At 46.0% G+C, this 20,508-nt stretch overlaps 1 protein-coding gene across 1 annotated transcript in view; it reads left to right on the top strand.

Moving 5' to 3' along the window:
- The first annotated feature begins 2,948 nt into the window (after positions 1–2,948).
- ST6GAL1 (ST6 beta-galactoside alpha-2,6-sialyltransferase 1) overlaps positions 2,949–20,508 on the top strand; it is a 125,803-nt gene continuing 108,243 nt past the window's right edge. Inside the window, exon 1 of the mRNA XM_079101479.1 lies at positions 2,949–3,185. The gene's annotated coding sequence lies outside the window, so the exon portion shown is untranslated. The remainder of the gene's footprint in view (positions 3,186–20,508) is intronic.

The raw sequence follows: 20,508 nt of genomic DNA, 5'->3' as shown, positions 1-20,508 counted from the left end.
GAAGGTAGGTCCTCATTTGTATTAGTCAGTAAACTGCCTGGAGTGATGACCTAAAACATGGGGGGCCAAGGTGGGAGGGGTTGGGCTGGGGGAGGAAGGAGGCCTTCATCTGTCTTGGCTGTTGCAACAAAAATACCATAAATTGGGTGGTTTAGGAGCAAAATAATAATAATAATAATAAAACTGCTCATAGTTCTGGAGGCTGGTAAGCCCAAGACTAAGGTCTCACGATTTGATATCTGGTAAAGGCTTGCTTTCTGGTTCTTGGTTGGTACCTCCTAGCTGCATCTTGTGTGGTGGAAGGGTTGGTTAGCTCTCTTGGGTCTCTTTTATAAGGGCATGTTCCATTTATGAGCGCTTTGACCTCATAACCTACTCACTTCTCCAGAGGCCCCCTCTCCTTATACTATTAACCTGGAGGGTTGGGATTTCAACATGTGAATTTTGGGGGGGACACACTCAGAGGGTGGGGGTGGAGGCTGCAGAACTGAGGTTGTGTCTGAAGCGAAAGTACCTATGTGTATTTCTCCAACTCTTTTTTGGGGGGTACTGGGAATTGAACTCACAGGGTGTTTTACCACTGAGCTATATCCCCAGCCCTTTATTTTTTGTTTTGAGACAGGGTCTTGCTAAGTTGCTTAAAGTCTTGATAAATTGCTGAGGCTGGCTTCGAACTTGCAATCCTCCTGCCCCAGTCTTCCAGTCACTGGGATCACAGGATGTATGTGTATTTTTAAGGAAACAACAAATCAACGCAGGGACTCTGGTTCTGCCAACCAACCAAGGCAGAGTCAACAGGCAGGGAAGCATCACAAGGAGGCTGGGGGTAATAAGACAGGCTCCCAACTAATGGTCCAGACTCCTTGTCTCTCATTTGTAGGTCAGAAGTCCTGACTGAGGAGAGAGTAACCTTGGCATTCCACCCTGGAATTTTGCCAGGAGAACCCCTTCTTGCCTGCTCCTCTGCTCCCAGCCCCAAAACTACTTAGTGTTATCATAGCATCTGTGGTTATCTCAGTTTTGCAAGCCAAGAATCCAGAGCAAGCCCTTTCTGTTGTTTTCTCTATAATTTGGTTGAATTTTTAGAAGGCAGAACTGAGAACTGGGGAATGTGCAATATTTTTAAAGAATTTTCTCTTCTGTTTTTTGCTCCTAAGTAGACTTGACACACAAAGGATGTCAAAGGAAAGGCAATGATGAGGAGAGACAATATAATAAACAAAGTGCCTTTGCTCCCAAGTGGCAGTTATTACTCAGCTGCCCTTTCTTCATTCCTTCTGCCATTGTCACGGTTTGGACTCTTATCACGTCTCCACTGATGGCAGAATCCAAGCCCACCTTCTGGCTTGTGTTCTTTGCTCCTGCCAGTCATTTTCCAGTATGATTCCAGAGGAATCAGTACAAAACAAATAGATGCATTGTATGGCACTGCACAAAACCTTTAAGTGTTTCCTCTGTCTTTTTTGTTTAGAGAATTAAGTCTCAATCTTCAATGCAGCATCCTCTCAGAAATAGAAGACAGTGTTGTGTGATTCTATTCATTCTCTCATACCACATTTTACTGTTATGGGCACTATCTATATGCCAGACAGTAAGCTAAGTGCTTCCACACAGATCATTTCACATAAACCTGAAAACAATGCTGTTCTCAATATCTCTAGTTTATACAAGAGGAAAGGGTAGCCCTGAACTCCCTCAAGAATGTATGGTGTGTTGACCATAGATTTAAATTCACTGTCTGGTGCTCTCTTTAATTGGAGCTCTTTGTACAGAGCAATACTGCTTTCAGAGCAGCAAGGGAAGGGTTAGGAGCAGAAACTGCCAGGATCAAGAGAGGGAGGCAGCAGTGTTTGGAAGAAGGATGCTGGGGAGGAGGATGCAACTCCCCTTTTCCAGGTTGAAGGTGAGGAGTGGCCCCTTTGACTTGAGGAGAGAACTTTGTCGGCCCAGGCTTCAAGCTCTCTATGCACTGGACCCCCTTCCCAGAGGACTCAGACTATCTATCTATCTTCCACTTTCCCCATCCTCCTCCCCTCTTCCCTCCTGCACAGAGCTGGGTATGTAGAGGGCACTCAGTAGACATTTAGGAAATGGTTCTTTCCTCTGCTAGTCCCATTCCTTCTCTGGGTTTTAGGGGACTGGAGTGGTGGTCCAATGCGCCACCTCTTATAGGGGTGTTTTCTGCCTTGGGGAAGTGGCCCTGGGGCAGTCAGGGTGCCACCCCTATGCTTGTTCAACAAATGGTTTCCTCTTTCCTTTCCCAGCAGCCCCATCACAGCCCGGTGGAGGAAGGGAACCTGGCTGTCTCTTCATCACCCTACCAGAGGCCTCCTCTGCCAGTCCACCTACAGACAGTTGGGGTGGACATTTCTGTGTGTAGGGGTTCCACCATGCCCCATCTCTTATTTTGTATGTTGTTTGAGCGCGCCTAGTCCGTGCCACGCATGATGTTACCGGATTCTTACCAACCCCTTTGAGATACATTTCGTTCTTTGGTATCCAACGGAAGAAGAGTGCTATGCTAGTTTCTAGAGGTTTAGGGACTTGCTCAGGCGGTCAGTTGGTAGAAGAGCTAGGATGGACAGTGGCTGCTTGTTAGGACAAAAAAAACTGGACATACCGAATTCACCTACCCGGAGTAGGTGGGTATGCAAGCAACATTTGGGAACCCTTGCCTGCCGCATTGCCCTTCTTTTCAGTTTGCTCTCTTGGGGGAAGGCAGTGTTCCTGTTCACGCGGAGTCCTAACCAGGCACCCTCAACCTTTTGCCCGCTCGATAGTGACCTCCGGAAGGCCAGGATGGTTTGGTGCCATCTGTGGCCCGGGGCCCTGCCTAGTCTTCGCGACTCTATTTGCATAACGGAGACCGCTTGCTTCCTCTCCGCCCCTCCGCTGCGCTTTTCTTCCCTCCTTCTCCCGATCCCACCGCCACAAACCGCCTGTCCCTCGTTCCTCCCCATCAGACCCCACCTCCTGGGACTCCCTCTAAAGCTCCCGTCACGAGCTCTGCTACCCCAGCCGAGCGCTGAGTCCGGTGGCACCTGGGGGAGGGGAGTCCGGGGCTGAGCCGGCTGGGGAAGACGCCTGGGGCACTGCCCCGCGCTAACAAAGGGAACGGGCTACCGGCCGGCGTCGGCGCAGAGCGGGCGGAGCACAGGCAGCCTTCTCCCCTGAGAGCGCAGCGAGTGAGTAAGGGGTGCGGTGGGCGGCGGCGCCTCTGGGGTCCCCCGGGGGAGTGATGCAAAGGGGTACGTGAGCGGAGTACAGCGGTGGGGCCCGTGGCGCGCCTAGGGCGCAGGGGATCTGTCTCCAGCACCGCCTCAACTGCCTTTGCCGCGGAGCCAGCCGCCCTTTAGCTGGAGGAGTCGGTGTATTTTTTCAGGCCGAGGGGCAGCCCTAGCTGCTCCCTGGCTCCGCAAACCTGCGGACCCACAACAAACCCACGTGTGCGCGGCCCCCCAGAATCCGGCTTTCTCCACCCCACCATTTGTATTGTGTGAAGCGGAGGTCTTGCAGAGTGCGGGTTCCTGCAGATCCTGCCTAGTGGGTTTGCAGATCGGGAAACAGAGGCCCGCGGCCGGAGCGGGAACCCAGACACCACAACAAACGCACGTGCGCCCTGACTTGGGATCCGGGCGCATCACAAACCTGGTGAGCCGCCCTGCGGAGCCGGGCTATTGTCTCAGCCGAGCGGGAGGGAGCGGCGCTGCAGGCGCCACTTGGTGGAGGCGAGCGAGAGACATTTAAAAGGTACCACTTGTGCACCAGACTAAACTGCTAGATTTAAAAAGGGAAAAACGAAACAAGAAAGCAGCTACAAAAAGAATTAGCCCAGACCAAGAGTCTGCCCCCGGGAGTGGAGCATTCCCTGGGGTGAAGTATCGGATAGGCCCTCCCGGAGGTGTACTAGAGATGTGGTTCGAGCTGAGGGTCTATGGGTGTCCTTCCAAAAAAGGACCATGACCGGCGCACCATTGTCCACGCGCTCCAGCGACCTCCTCTTGGGAAATCTGTGAGCGCCTTTCCAGCCTGTAGAAAGAACAGTCCAATTTAAACACCGGCCAGTAAGAGCTTGGGTTTCGCCTACGTTTTGCTTCATAGGTCCGTGAGCTTGGACACCCCAGGTGTCACTGGCTCCGATTCGGTTTATTATGTATTTTCACAGCAACGCCAGCCATGGTCTCTTGTTTTAGGTGGGGACGTACTGTTTCACTTATGGTGAAATGGTTTGAAAGAAATTCCAAGGTCCGGAAAGAGAGGCCTCTTGTTCGTTTTTTTTTTTTTTTCCGTTGCTTACACATGCTCAACTCAGCATTGCAGATTTTACTTAATCAGATCTGGGCTGGCAGCAGGAAGATGGTTTGGAGAATGAATTGGTCTCTTGGGCAATGGTGTCAGTGCGGAAGTAAGACCATAAGGTTGGGGAGTGAGCCGTGTGCGCAGGAAGTGAGGCAGCGCTGCCCCACTGTGTGCTCGGTGAACACTGGGGCTTCATCTTTACCTTGGCTAGTAGTTGGACACTAACCTGTCTTAGGAGAACTGGAGAACATCTAGCCCCATGTCACTGTTAATGAACAGCTCAGGAGAACGTCCACCGAACCTTATTATGTCGTACAGGAGGGAAACTGAGGTCTGAGAGTTCGGCCGCTGGTCCAAGTTTAAACTGGATGAAATCGAGGATAGGACTTGAGTGTGGGTCTCCCAGCATCCACACTGCATAGCCCAGCTGGTAATTCCAGGCAGAACCAGGCTTCTGTGGTTGGCTTTTTAAAAAGCAGTGGCCTTAGGCAGAATAGAGTTAAACAAAGAAAGTAATTCAAATTGAAACTGCACCCTTCTATTATCCCTTTCAAGAGTTCTTTATTCTGTTGAGAAAAGATAGATTTAGTAATTCCCTACTCTTCTGGCCTTTCATAAGCCTAGTTTTTTCCCTCTCCTGGCTGCCCCTTCCCCTCAAATTGGAATATGGCCAGTTATGGAGACTTAGATATTTTGACTCTCATCCCAGTGCCAGGAGGCTTTTGTTTGGGCGAAAGCATGGACTGTTGACATCAGGGAGGAAAGTGTCTTTTAGAGGGCAGCTCTTGATCCCCCCATGGGAGAACAAAGCATTGTTTTCATTGATTTTATTTTATTTATTTATTTTTTTATGAGTCCATGGAAGTAGCTGCTTATTTTTGTATTTGGCAGAGGAGAAGCTGGAAAACCAAAAAACAGCCAGGCCGGGTTTCCCCAAGTTAGGGTGGTTTGTGGTTTCGCCCTGTCCCTGCTATCTCCTAGTTACACTTGTTTCTTTCCTTAGGGTTTGTTTCCAGTGTTTCACTCTCATAGCAATTCCACTTGCCATGGGAATTTGTTTTTCTCATTAGGATGCTAACCCTGTAAGGTACTTGAGAAATCATCAGGCTGCATCCCGGAACCTCTTATTTGCAAAGAGAAATTACTTGCCCAAAGATATGTGGCAATGTGCACTCTACTTTTAGAGTTTCTTCTTGCGTTAGAGGGAATATGTTGCATCAAACAAGTTGTTGTAGGTACCCTAGAGGAGAGTTAAAGTTATGTAGTTGCTATAACAACACCCTGGAAGTCAGAGGATGAATTCCTTAAGGATTTAAATGGGTTTGGTTATTAAACAAAAGGCATAGGTCCCAAAGGTGGATATGGTAAAGAGTGTTGCCGTTACTGGTTACTGGGAATCAGTTCTTTACACTGGGTTCCCCTATTGCTTTCTGCCTTATGCAGTCAGAGGCTTGCTTTGCATATGATTTAAAGCAAAGGGCAGTGAGAAGTCAGAAAAGACTCCACTTCGCTATTCACCCAACCTCCATTCCTGGGCTCCAGTTTTCTTTGTACAGTGAGATCCTTACCTGCCCAGTCTCTAACTGCTGCTCTAGTGGAATGGAAGATGCTCAGGCCTTCCAGAGAGAGAAGCAACGGGCCAGTGTATGATATGAGGGGAATACTGTGTATAAATCTCCCAGAGTTGCTGGCGGTATTAATCACATGACGCATATGTTCAGACCTCTTGGCAGGCTCTTGTGCTCACCAGATTTTAAGGTGATCGGTGGGGAAACTTGTGTGCTTGGATAAGGGGTCCCCAACTGGTCACAAAGAGGTGTGAATGCCTGCTAAATTATAAAGGGAGGTTTGGGTAGTTATTAAGTCGGTGCAACTCTAAGGTAAAAGACACAGTAAAAAACAGATGAAAACTAGAACTTTCATAGCTGTGGGGGTACAATCTTAAGTTGTTCCACTTATTCATTCTGCTAACTGACATAGGCAGTAGAAGCAGAGAAGGTCTTGTGCTCAGCCTGGGGTTACCAAGAAAAGAACAAGTAGACCCATTCTTTGCCCTGAGAGATTTTCAATTTTTCAAGAGGGCCCTGCCCAGCCCTACTGCCCTTGCTCAGAATACATTTGGATCTCTCTTGGAAATTGCCCTCAGCAACTCACAGAAAATCTAATTTACCCCAATTTTGACCCCTGAGGGTTTCCTCTTTTTATTGGTAAAGGTAAGACTGGTGGTAAATGAGACAGTGGAAGATAGACAACTTTAAAGAGAATATGGTGCTCCAGAAGGGTGAGGATGAGGTTACATTAAAAAATGCCAATAATAATTCATTAACGAAATACACAGTGATTGTTTAGCAGGTTAGAGTCCTGTAAATCTGGACTCAGACCTGGTATCAGTGATTTGTTCCATAACAGCTGAATTAAGGAAGTTTTTCTTACTTGTCTGCATATATTCTTAAACTACATCATTGCATCCTGACTCCTATAGATGTACTTTTTATAGGCTAATTTGTGACAGTAACATATTAAGCAATGCGGTTTCATCACATTAAAATGCTGGGGTAATTTTCTAAGTCATTACTAGTCAGGTTAGTCTTCAGAATCAGTGTGGTAATTTAAGTTTTAATTATTGTTCCGATTATAAAAATAAAACGTGTCCACTGAAGACAAATCAGAAATTACAGAGAAGTATTGAGAAGCAGAAAAATGTTCCACTATTTGCAGATAACCACTGTTAGCACTTGGTAATTTTCCTTCTGGTCTTTTCTTTTTATGGATTGTTTTCCTGTATGGTTGAGAACGTAACTGTCTGTGCAGCCATGTCTCTCATCTTTTGGGTTTAACCTTCTCATATATGCATTGTGTAGTCTACAGCTGCATTAAAGCTGTGCCCTTTGATTTGTCATCCATATCAGCTGCTCAGCATCTTCAATGTCATGTGGTTCCAGGGTATTGGGTCACTTTAGTGTTCCTTTTAGTGAGGGCCTGTGAGGAAGGACCTTCACCTCTTTTTGCCTTTCTTGCCTTTGCTCAAGACTTAAAATATCAGCTATAGGGTTTTTTTTTTTTTTTTTTTATTTGTTTGTTTGAAGTCTAAGAGTACTGGCAATACAGCACAGGGAGAAGAGCTCTGTATGTGGCCTTGAGTTCTAGTCCTGCTCTTGTGATCTCCAAAAACTTTAATTTGCCCTAGTTTTCAGTTTCTGTGTTAGATGAACAACTCCAGGATCCTTTAATTCACTCACCATGTCCTCAAGTGCCTCATCTCCACCATAAGTGAATAAGAAGAGCTCAGATTTTAAGAAACTCAGAGTCCAAAGGAGGAATCAGAGGGGACAAGAGACTAGTGCAGAATGCTGTGCAGTCATGGAGGAGGGTCATCCTCCCAAGTCCACAGCAGAGCGGGTGAGAAAGCTTTCTGGACGAGAGCCTCTATTGGGTAGTCAAGCCATTTCTCATTTCCCCACTGTCATTGTGATTAATATTGTCTGCAAACAAATCTCTGTTCATTTTCCAGATAATTTCCATAGGATAGAGTCTTAAAGTTGGAATTATAGGGTCATATATTTATCTAATTATATATAAAGCCTTAAGGTGGAGAAATATTGTGTATTGTGGGAACTGTAGAAATTAAGGGCATAAGCGATTCAGGATTTGGATTCTTGTTTACCATTTACCACCTGTTTAGATGTGGACATGCTACCTAAACGTACTAAGCTTCAATTTTCTTGTATGGGAACAATAGACCTTATCTCATATGGCAATTGTAAGGATTATCTTGCATCCTAGGTAAAGGGTCCAGTACAGTGTCAGGTATTCAGGAGGCACTCAGATGTAACTGGGTTGTAATTGTTTTTTGTACAAGCTGCAGACACTGGTTTTAATATTGTTTCTTACCATGGCAGCAGGCCCTTATGTGGCTTTTTGTGCTGAGGGAAGTAGAAAGTTAATTAAAATGGAACCTCCTCTCTGGTAACAAATTGAGAGGAAAATGATCATTTCGTGCACTTAAAAAAAATCTTTCTATTATGGAAAAATCCAAACATGCAAAAGTAGAAAGGAGGGTGCAATGAACCCTATAACATATTATCTAGCTTCAACTGTTGTCAAAACTCATGGCCAATCCATAACCCCAACTTCAATCCCATGTTACTTTGAATCCTGTCCCAGACAACTTATCTGCCTCAGTCCTTCACTGAGTCCCATGATGCATATTTGAGACATTGAGTTGTTCTGGCTCGGGGCTGCAGTTGTGGGACTGTGTGTGTGGGGGGGGGGGGGGGAGAGAATGAGAGAGAGGGAAAGAGAGAGGAAGGGAGAGAGAGGGAGAGAGAGAGAGCACAAGCCAACCATCCTGGAGATGCCTTAAGCTTTGTTGCTCCAGCAAGGAGGCCCTGTAATGTCTCAAAGAGACACGGTGGAAGGAAGATTGAATTTAAAGTCAGGATACCTAATTTCCCAAACTCTTACCAGTTGTATGCTTTTGGCAAATGACTTTTGAATTTCTTAGAGCACATTTGTAAAAATTTGGTGAGTTTTGAATGAGGTAATCCATGTGGCAGCCCAAATGGCTCAATGTTAGTTGGACCTAAATCAGACTTGACCTCACCTTCCTTCCCAAGTGACACAATCCATGAGGAATGAAGGTCCCAGACTGAGGCCTGGCCTCTCCAGAATGCACTCTGGAGTATTGTTGCCAGCCTCTCTCACCTAACACGTGGTCGATCTCAGGTGACACCGGACACACAGAGCATCCATCCTTGCAAATCTGCTTTCCAGTCCTTAGCTCTTCTCTCTGCTTTATTGATGGGGGCAAGGCGATCCAGAGAAATCTCTGGTCTTACCAGCTATGCCTTGAATAACAGGCCCTTCTGAGGTCCTTTTCTTCTATGGGAAGAGATGGGCTCTCCTTTCTACTTCGGAACTTCCATGAGTCTTCATCTCCTCCATTCACTGTTACACCCAAGTAGGAATCTCTGACTCAGATAAAGGAGCAGAGGATCTGATTTAATAGTCAAAACAAAGCCTCTCCTTCATCCACTGGAACTCTCATTATTTCAAGATCTGGACTGTGATTTGTGGTCTCTACTGTTGCTAGCTAGCTGTGTGGCCTTGGGAGGGACACATGCCACCCTGGGCAGCCACCTCAGAGACTCAACTCCCTGTCCTCTCCAGGCCCTTCCAACTCTGGTATCATCAAATGAAAGATATGTGTAGGTTGGGAGGCTTCTTCACACAGGCGATACATGAGATTATTTTAGAATATTCAGATAGGGTGAAAAGTTACCCCCCTCCCCAACCGTATGCCCTTCTTCCAACCCCATTCCACCTGTCTCTGAAGTGACTCCTTTTTATAGTTTAAGGTGGGGCCTTAACAACCCCTTTCTTTTGCATTTATACGTGTATTCATGATTATCGTCAAATGTATTTTACAAACTCAGTAAATGGATTACATTATACCCACCACTTGACAAACTGTTCTTTTTCACTTTATTATAAGTTTGCAGTATTGTCCATCTCAGTATATGCTTATTGTTTTTCATACTTCATTGTTTTCTGTATTTTGAATGTGTTTACTTAACCAGTCTTTTGTTGGTAGACACTTATCTATGTTCATAAAAAAATATTTCTAAGTGTATTTAGACCTCAAACGCATGAACAATTGATGGCAAGTGTCAGTAGGCTAAGTGAACCAGTCCATCGAGCTCTGGAAAGGGTGGCAAAGCATTGAGCCCAGGGACGTTGAGACCAGACCTGTAAGGTTAGACTGGAGGGTTCTCGGGAAGTTACCAAGAGGCTGACTGTTTGGATGAGGTGTTATTTTTGGAGAGAGCCTGCCTGGTTGGGTGCCCTCAGCCTTGAGTGCAAAAACTGAGCCGCATCATCATCTCCCCCTCTTTGGGCCTCCCAAGTTTGTTTCTGTTCCCAGGGTCAGGATGGGAGACCCTGTGGCAGAACTGGCACTTATGTGATAGGGAGGAGAGAAAAGTAAAAAAAAAAAAAAGCAAAAGTGTGTTTGATCTCAGGCTCTGGAGGAGGAAACGTTCCACTCTGTGTGGTTGTTCAGACCCATCTGGAGCGCAATGCTTTCCTGACTCCCACCCAGACAGTGACAGAATGAAGCCCACGCAGAAATGGGCTACGTGAAAGATGGGGTTAGGACAGCCTATCGAAAGTATTAGAATGAATGTGGAAACTGGGGCTTTCTACACTGCAGGAGATAAAAATAAGAGGCATCCTCTTCATGAGGAAGAGGATTAGAGCCACCCTGAATGGGTACTGGGGAAGGGACAACCACTCTGGGGACAGGTGGGGTGGGAAGTCTTGCAGAGGTGGATGAGGAAGAACTTAACTTTAACAGACCTGTTCAACCATGGGACAGGCTGTGCTACTAGGCAGCAGACTCCTTGTCATAGGAATGTTCAAACAAAGGCTGAAAGTGAACTTCACCATCAGAGGACTCCTATGTCACAAGGGAGCTGGCTTCACTGTTCACAAAGGTTCTTTCCAACTTGGAGAGTCTGTGACTATGGTTCAAGAACCAGAAAGATGCAAAATAGGATCAAGGGGGAGGGAAACAAATTATGGGCAATGTAACCTGAGCAGTTTTTACCTTCTCTGAAAAAGTAGCATAAAGTGGAAGCCTTCAAAGGAGGCTTAAACATTGTTTCCCTTGGATCTTGGCAGTCCTCCCCTGTTCTGTCCTTGGCTTCAGCTCTGCTTGACCTTATATTCATAAATTATTTCCACAGGAATAAATATATCACATACACTTTAGATGACCAGGAAATCTGGCAACTGGAAAAGAACTACATGTCCCAGGAGGATGGTTGTAAATTTTTTTCATTACAGTCTTTCTAAACTGGTGTTCTACTCCTGGTTGGTAGAGTTATCTCTAACACAGAGTAAGCCGTCATCCAGCTTGCATTTTTGGAACATTGTACCCTTTGTGAGCTGGAATTGAGAAGATCTTTCATGTCCCTTTCTGTGTCACTCAGCTTTTTGTCACTGTGATTAAAATATCTGGCACAAACAATGTAAAAGAGGGAAAGTTTATTTTGGCTCACGGTTTTAGAGTTTTCAGTCCATGACTCCTTTGCTCTGGGCCTGAGGTGAAGCAGAATATCATGGCAGAAGGGCATGTGGTGGAGGAAAGCTACTAGCTCATGGCAGGGTGGAGACAGAAAGAGCCGGTGGTGGGGGGCTGGGGAGGACAAGGAACGCCCTTCCAGGGCATGGTCCCAGTGACCTACATCCTCCAATAATTAGGTCTCACCTCCCAGTAGTCCCTTCAACCACCAGTGGATTAATCCACTGATGAGGTAAGAGTCCTTGTGATCCAATTATTTCCTAGAAGCCCAACTCTAAATACCAGATCCAAACCCTAACATTTTCCTGAAGTCTTAGCCTAGTTTGATGAGGGAAACATGGTAAATGTTACCGTGTTCTGGACTTTTGCTGTGTACCTGGCTGTGATTAAGCACTATTGGTGTTACACTTCTCGTAGCAAGCCTGGTGTTTGGCATCATTATCTACAGTTTGCAGATGAGAAAACTGAACTCCAGAAAGGGCTAGAGACTCACTCATACCTCTGCTGTTGAAGAGTGAATCTGGGAGTGGAGGTAGCTTGTCAGCCTTTCTCTACATCATGCTGTAGGTCTGCCCACCACTAATAATTCCCTGTCCTTTGGTCTTAAGAAATGCTTCATTCTATTGTTCATTGGGGGTTTAGTTGAAAAATTTCTCCTTATTGAAGCTTTAGGAAGGATTTTTTGGCACTGGGGATTGAATCCAGGGCACTTTACCACTGAGTTACATCTGTAGCCCTTTTTATTTTTCATTTTGAGAAAGAGTCTCACTAGTTGCCGAGGCTGTTCTCAAACTTGCAAACCTCTTGCCTCAGCTTCCTGAGTCTCTGGGATTATAAGTGTGGGTGGTGCCAGCTCCAGGAAACTTTTTATCATACCCTAAAACATCTGAAAGAACCAATGGAACAGTTACATGTGCATAACGTGAGTTTTTCTCTTTTTTTTCCCCTCCCTCCCTTCCTTCCTTCCTTCCTTCCTTCCTTCCTTCCTTCCTTCCTTCCTTCCTTCCTTCCTTCCTTCCTTCCCCTTCCTTCCTTCCTTCCTTCCTTCCTTCCTTCCTTCCTTCCTTCCTTCCTTCCTTCCTTCCTTCCTTCCTTCCTTCCTTCCTTCCAAGCTGCAATATCCACTTGTGCTTATTATTTAATTATGACTGGGATTAAACACACTGTTAGTGAGCATGACCACAGATTGGTGGTTACCACTGCTCTGCTATCTTATATGCCTTTAAACTTGTAAATGGAACTCAATATCATCATTGTAAGGGCTTATCTTGCAGTGTGCTTCTAGGCTCTTAAACAGTTTCTTCTCTTGTTGAGTATATTTAACATTAATTTGCTCATCAAATATTTATTGAGTGCCTTTTATATTCTAGGCATTGGGAATACCTACAGGAAGAACTCACATTGTATGTGCACATAAGAACACACACACATTTTCAGTGAAACTATCAGGGAAGTTAGTGGCAGATAAACTCCCCCTACTACTCTCTTCCTCTCTTCTTAGAGTCCTTGCTTTCTTCATTCATTCAACAACCCTTGAGTGCCAGCTGCAGGCCACACACAATGCTTACTTGTAGAATATAGACATGAATAAGGAAGTTTGCTTCTTTCAGAGCTTAGTTGGAGACAGACATGCACAAATTCATTACAACCTATTATGATTTGGGTATGGGAATGGGAAGAAGATACAGTGTTCTGGAAAGCTTTCTGGGAGAGGTGGTACCTAATCTGGGTCTTAGGAGGTAGCAGCCGTTAGCCTCTGGGGAAAAGGTCATTTGGGGGAGAAAGGACTGCAGGAGTGTGGATTCAGTGTGAGGGATGGCTCACTGTGTATGTTGGGGAAAACCGGCAGGTTGGTATGGGAGAACATGTGAGGCAGGAAGTGGGGGGAGGAAAAGTTGGAACCATTACATGTATTATGTAATATAATTTTTATAACTTCCCTGTGCAGCATGTACTATTATTATCTCAACTTAATAGATGAGGAAACAAAGGCTGAAGGAAGTTTGGTGACTTGTTCAGAGGCAGACCATTGAATGAGCTGAGGTTCTTGGACTTGAACACAGGCTGCTGGGTACTGGGGCCTGTGCTTTTGGCCTCCACTTCAGGGCCTGCATGGGCAGGCTGCCAAGACCTGGTTGTCTGGCTAAAATGCGGTTCCCTCTCTTAATCTTTCAAGGGCAACATCCCTTGCTGAGTTCTTTTTCTTCCACCTGCTTCATGGTCTGATCAACATTTTGCTAAGTTGGGACCGGTGGGTCTGATTTTTATGACTTTTTCTGAGTCTTATTTCTAGTCTTTTCCTCCTTCTTTTTTATTCAGTCAATAAGTAGATCAGGAATCTTCAAAGAAAGTCTTTATGTGCCCAATCATGTATGACAGGGGAGAAGGAAAAGATTTATCTCCTTTATTTATCTGAAAAGTTCCAGGTTCCTTTGGGAACCCACATATTACCTGCGAAGCTCTAGTTCAGAGAAGCCCTTTGTGGACTGGAATGGGAACAAGCAGCCTGAGCTAGAGAAGTAGGATAGGTGGGCCTTGAGCCCACTTTAAGGATGAGGAGGACTGGGGAAGGTAGAGGGCATCACATATGATGAAAATTGTCCTGACTTACTTAATGATGAATGGGACGCCTTTGCCTCTGTCCTTGTCTGAGGCAGTATAGGCTATTCACTCAAAATAAAGTTTATTGAAAATTAATAAATCAAGAGCTCAAAGATAGAGGGGGAAACTATAGAATTAAATAAAACAGACCATTACTCTTATGGCTTGGATATGAGGTATCCCCCAAAGTCTCCTGTGTTAATGCAGGAATAGTCAGAGGCAAAACGATTGGGTTATAAGAAGTGTAACCCAACCAGTCCATCTTAGTTTGAATGGACTGACTAGGTGGCTGGAGGAGGTGGGTCACGGGGCACATCCTAGAAGGGTTCATCTTCCCTGCATCTCTTTCCTGGCTGCCAGGAGTGGAGCAGCTTTCCTCCACCTGTGCCCTTCCACCATGACATTCTGCCTCACCTTGGGCCCAGAGCAATGGAGTTCAGCCCACCATGGATTAAACCTCTGGAACCATCGGCCAAAACAAACTTCCCCTCTAAGTTGTTCTTGTTGGGGATTTTGCTCACAGTGGTGAACAGTTGACTAACACAATTACTGAGCTAAGGGAAGTGATTGAGGACACAAACAATATCCTTACAGAGAACGTTAATAAAGGGGGTTGGGGAATACTGCCCAGTGGTAAAACACTTGCATAGCATGTACAAGGTTCTGTCCCCAGCAAAACACACACACACACACACACCAGTTAGTAAAGGAACAGACTAGAATCTGTTGAAAACTAAGTTACTCAAAGAGAAGGAAGCTTGAGGAAAATCACAGCATATGATGAGAAGAAAAGATAAATCACAGATCTAAGGGTTGCTTAGAGGTGATGCTCTAGAATGGTAGTTGGGGAATACTTGGAGGCACACACCACTTTTGCTCATGTTCCATTGACCAAAACTTGGTCACATGGACACACCTGGCTTCAAAGGAGCAGAGAAAAAAGTCTCCATCTAGGTGTTGGGTGATTCTTAAAGCTCAGGATTTTCCTTTCCTATCTCTGAAAGGAAAATCTTGATATTGGGAGCAATTAGTTGCTGTCACAGGGAAAAGTCATGTTGGCCTGAGACTTAACCTGCAGCAGAAGAAAGACAGGGAGTAGAGATGTTCACCGAGTTCTGGGGCAGAGGCAGTGGAACTGGAGACTTCCACTCTGTTAATTCCTCAGCAGGTATAAGGCAGGTAGACATTCTCATACCTGCAAGAACCCTGGGAGACATCAATTAACAAACATACTTAAGGAAAGTGTTTAAAGTTGATTTGATAAACCCCTGCTCCATTCAAGTAGAGAAGCAAAACTAAGCCCAGGCCGGCAGTTAAAGCTAAGGGAGAGGATGTAATGAAGTAAAAAGAATGTTATCAGTTTCTTTATCCATTCATCAGTTGAATGGATAGGTTGGTTCCACAACCTAGCTATTGTAAACTGAGCTGCTATAAACATTGATGTGGCTGCATCACTGTAGTATGCTCATTTTAAGTCCTTCGGGTTTAAACTGAGGAGGGGATAACTGGGTCAAAAGGTGGGTCCATTCCAAGTTTTCTGAGGAATCTCCACGCTGCTTTCCAGAGTGGTTGCATCAATTTGCAACTCCACCATCAATGTAAAAGTGTCATTCAACCATAAAGAATAATATTATTATGGAATTTGCAGATAAATGGATGGAATTGGAGAATATCATGCTAAGTGAAATAAGCCAATCCCAAAAAACCAAAGGCCGAATGTTTTCCCTGATAAGTGGTTGATGATATATAATAGGGGTGTGGGGGGGTGGGGAGTGAGAGAAGAATGGAGGAACTTTAGATTATGTAGAAGAAAATGAGGGAGGGAGGGGGTATGAAATATGGTGGACTGAGGCAGACATCATTACTCTATGTAGATGTATGATTACACAAATGGTATGAATTTACATTGTGCACAACCATAGAAATGAAAAGATGTACCCCATTTGTGCACAATGAATCAAAATGCAGTCTGTAAAAATAAAAAATAATTAAAAAAATGCTATCAGAAGCACAGATTTGGAGGAGAAGTGGAGGAGGTGTGAGCACCAACTTTCCCTCTCTCACACTGTTTAAATGAGGTGTTAAAGTGACAGCTTTAGAATATAGCAATTTCATAGAGCAATCTGTGTCCATCCTTTTGCACATCCTTCCTCTCATTCTTCACATTTCTATGCATATGTAAATAGAGAGATGTGAGAAATGATATTAATCTTATTTTTTCTGGATGGAGGAATTTTGGGTGGTTTTTAGCTTTATTTTCCATGTGTTGATTGACATTTTAAAAATAATGAGCCAGTCCTGTTTAAGTCAGACCCCTAAGGCTGTTCTAAGGGGCATCTGAATACTAGTGCTCAGGGAGTGGAGGGTGGGCTGGGAGATACCAATAGATGAACAAGGAATTATCTTTTCGTGGGGGTTTGGGAGTCAGTTATGTACATACTTAACTCCAAGCAGAACAAATCATGTTGTAAATCAGATGAGTAGTTGGGATGTGGGGCCAGAAGATGACAGAGAAGGCTTTGCAGAGGTTGTAGTTTGGCCTGGATGTGGAAGGACGAGATTTCTGATAGGTGGATGAGAGAAAGGACATTCCCAGCCTAGGGGGCGGCAGAACATGAGTGTGGAGGAGTGAAAGTATGTGGCTTGTCTGGGAAACCGGGTGATTTGTTGTGGTTGGCGAGCAGAGGGCGGGTGAGAGAATAGCCGCCGCCTGATCTGTGCCCACAGCATACCGGTGCCACACACAGACAACCCCAGCTGCCTGACGACCCACAGAACGGGCAAGTTATCCCTCTGTACAGAGCAGGAAGCTGAAGCCAAGAGTGAGAAGTTTATTTGCCCCAAAATCACACAGCGATGAAACTGTGAAGCCCAGGGCTGCCTGTATTCCAAAGCTCAGGGTTTCTCTTATGTGCTGTGGCTTGTAGTGTAGAGACATGAATTAGCCACCATTTGCATAAAAATGCAAATAAATATAAAAATGTTCTGGATGCGGAGGCGCACACCTGCCTGCAATCCCAGAGGCTTGGGAAGCTAAGGCAGGAGGATCGCCAGTTCAAAGCCAGCCTCAGCAACTTAGCAAGACCCTGTCTCAAAATAAAATATAGAAAGGGTTGGGGATATGGCTCTGTGGTTAAGCATTATTGGGTTCAATCCCCAGTATCCCACCCCCATATATATTTGTGTGTGTTTAAGTATATAAATGTTTTATAGGTATATGTTTTATATATCATATTTTATAGATAAATATATTTATGTAAACACATAATATATTTATGTAAACACATAAAAATATTTGCTTATAAAATACATTTTAGATATAAATTTTATAGGTTAAAAATTTAGATGATAATAATAATCATGATCTGGACTTGGCATCTAGCAGCTGTGTGTCCCCAGGCTACTTAATCATAGTCTGAATTTCCTTATCTATAAAAAAGGATAAGGACTCCACCTCTCTCTAGCCTCAGATGAGTTTTTATGTTGTAATTAGATGGTTGATGTGTCAAGATGAGAAAGAATAGGCCATAAAGAAGCTTTGTTATTGCTGACACACCCTTTGTCTCCTGAGAGCTATGCGTCTGTTGAAGCATCCACAGGTGTCTGTAAAAACCCTCACTGTTATGGACAGTGGTCCCTGCAGTGTTGAAAACAAACTACTGGGTCAGCGGGCAGGAAGCTGGCTTTCCTTGACTGGAATAACCAGCTGGGGGCTGCGGCGGGAGGCAGCGGAGGAGGGGCCCGCCCTGCCCCTGCCTGGGTGAGGGAATGCTGCTCCTGCTTTCCTGGCTGCTGGCGAACGGCTGGGCTAGGGAGTTGGCCAGGATGGCTGTCAACAGCTTGGCAAGGATGGAGGAGGGTGTCCAGACGTGCCAGACTGTGGGAAAGAATGCCAGAGCTGCCCGGCGAGCAGGCCCCTGCCATGTATGGGAGAGGCTGGTGGTCTGGAAAGGGACCTGAGGGACATAATTGTTGGAGGACTCAGGTGACCATCTTTATTTTTCAGAAATACTGATTACTGTTTTCAGAAATACTGTTACTGATGAGAGCAAGGGTGGCCTTAGAGAAAGTGGGCTGCTGACAACATATCTGGTGGGCTGGCAGCTAGACCTCAGCACGGAGCTAGTGGGACCTGGGACACCTCATGTTTGTTTCAGAAGGATTGGGATCTAGGGTCTGGAATGGGGCCTGACATGCTCTGAAGGTCCAAAAACCTAAGAGAGAGAGAGACAGAGAGAGAGAGAGAGAGAGAGAGAGAGAGAGAGAGAGAGAGAGAGAGACAGAGAGAGAGAGAGAGAGAGAGAGAGACAGAGAGAGAGAGAGAGAGAGAGTGTGTGTGTGTGTGTGTGTGTGTGTGTGTGTGTAGGGGTGGCTGTGCTATTGCAGAAAGATCCAAGCTATTCCATTCTGCTGAGGTCTGTGCCTCCTTACCTGCTGTTATCTCTGCTACAGAGCCTTGGGCCTCTCAGCTCAGCCTCAGCGGTAGCCAGCCTCCTAAAATTCTGTCCCACAAAGGAAAGGGGAGGCTTCTTGTTTCTTCCACCATACTGACTATATTATGTGAATCTAGTGGTGTTAGAACTTGACCACCTGGAAGGTGGGGCAATGCCTGGACTGCCCATGGCCCCAGTTCCAGCATACTCCCCAGGCTGGAAGGTTTCGTGGAGTGAGCCCAGTCTTCCTGATGCTCCCGTCTGCCCTCTGAGGTCAAGCAGTACCCAACCAGCGGCACAAGTGGATGGGTGATCTGTAGATAAGGCCAAGGTGTGGGAGCAGACGGCGGAAGCTGTAGCGGCCCATGGTGGACATCGCCTTGGGGCTCTGGTGGGCCCTTGTGCCCCACAACACAGTCTTTTTTTTCTACTGGTCAATTCTGGCCTTCGGGGGTTGGGGGAGTCAAGGGGCAAGACGAACCAGGGAACACGCTCTGGGATGGCCCGTGGATCTGAGCCCTGGAGGGGAGCCAGGTTTGTGACCTTTTGTCTTATCCTCTTGGGGACTACGGTGGTCATAGCAGTTTGTTCCAGGTGAGAGGGGGAGTCAGGCAGCCAGGGAGCTCTGACGAAAGCAGCCAGGCTGAGTGAGTCATCGTTAATCTGCCGCAGACTGCAAGGACTGCCTTTGTCAATTGTATGGTGCCAGTGCTGGGAGGATGCTGGCCCAGGGCCTGAGCTGGAGGTGGGTAATGACAGTGTTAGGACTAAGTCCGCGAAGATGCTTCCTGCCAGAGGGCTTGTGGCGGCTCCTTTTTTGCTGTACACAATGAACGTCTTATTCTGGGTTGTAAATTTGGAGGAGAAAGAAGAGACAAAGAGGAGATGAACCCCAGATGGACCCAGGGAAAGCTGCACTTGAAGAGTCCTGTCTTGTCCCCAGAGCCAGTCCTGTGAGACTCAGTGAGAGGTGGGAGGTGACTCAGTGAGAGCTGGTGGTAGCTCAGGAATTCCCCATTATCTTTTGCAAGGTCACTTTCCTCAGAAAGTCCTTATCATTTGAAGGAAATCACACACTTTTCAGCCAGCCAGACAAGCTTAATTCTAGATGTATCCTTCTCAACTGTGTGAATGTGGAAACAGCTTTGATGAGCCTCATTTCTCATCCTAATCTACATTAATCATTCCTACCTCATAGCACTGCTGCGAGTACTCTATGCAGGGATGAACCTAGTGCTGAGCACAGGACGGCCACCAACAAAGGGTGGTTATTTTCAATACCATAGCACTTACTGATGGTTAGTCTAGGTTATTGGTCATTGAATGGACCATTCACGCTGCAAGGCACTGCAAATATGAAGACAGATCCAGCCTCTTCCTGGAGGAGCTGTCTATGAGGAGATGGGCACGTGTGTAATGTGGCACAGGTGTGTAAAGGGATTTGCACAATTGCTGAGGGAGCAAGAGGTGGGGGAGGGTGGGATCCATTCTACCTGTAGGGCAGGATTAGAGAAAAAGCGAGGAGACCTCCAAAGGGCTCTCAAGGATGAGGAGGAGTTTTCCAGGCAGTTAGGGCGAGGGTGGGGAAAGAATTGCAGGACCAGACAGAAGGTAGGTCACAACTGGGATTAGTCTGTAGATCCACTCCTAAGGGAAGGCAGGAGCTTGACAGGGACTCCCCCGACAAGTAGCCCAGGGGGCTTCTACCCTTCCTGGCATTTGGGCCCACTAAGTTTGGGTCAGGAAAGAGTCTGTCGTCTTTCCAGCAGGTGAATAGAAAAGGGTGGGGAGCCAATTCTGCTTGACTGAGGGGAGGGTGTTAAGGTGGTGCTTGTCATTGAGGAGGTCTCTCTAGGGATAGGATCAGGAGTGGGCTTCCCTGCATGAGGGAACAGATTTATCTGACAGGAATTTCAAATGCCGAGCCTACTAAAAACAAGTTCCAGGTAGTGTGGACTGGAGGAGGGTGGAAGAGAACTGCTGTCAAATCAGGACAGAGGGTAGGTGGGACGTGTGTTTTTTGCAGTGGTTGGGAAGTCCAGGGACCTCATGTGCAGCACTCCATGTTAAATAAAAAGAACCAGAGGAGAC

The sequence above is a fragment of the Sciurus vulgaris genome (assembly GCF_902686455.1).
Source record: "Sciurus vulgaris genome assembly, chromosome: 10".
In the NCBI taxonomy this organism is placed as follows: domain Eukaryota; kingdom Metazoa; phylum Chordata; class Mammalia; order Rodentia; family Sciuridae; genus Sciurus; species Sciurus vulgaris.
Note: the sequence above shows the minus strand (reverse complement) of the source record. Positions and strands in the feature narration are given on the sequence as shown.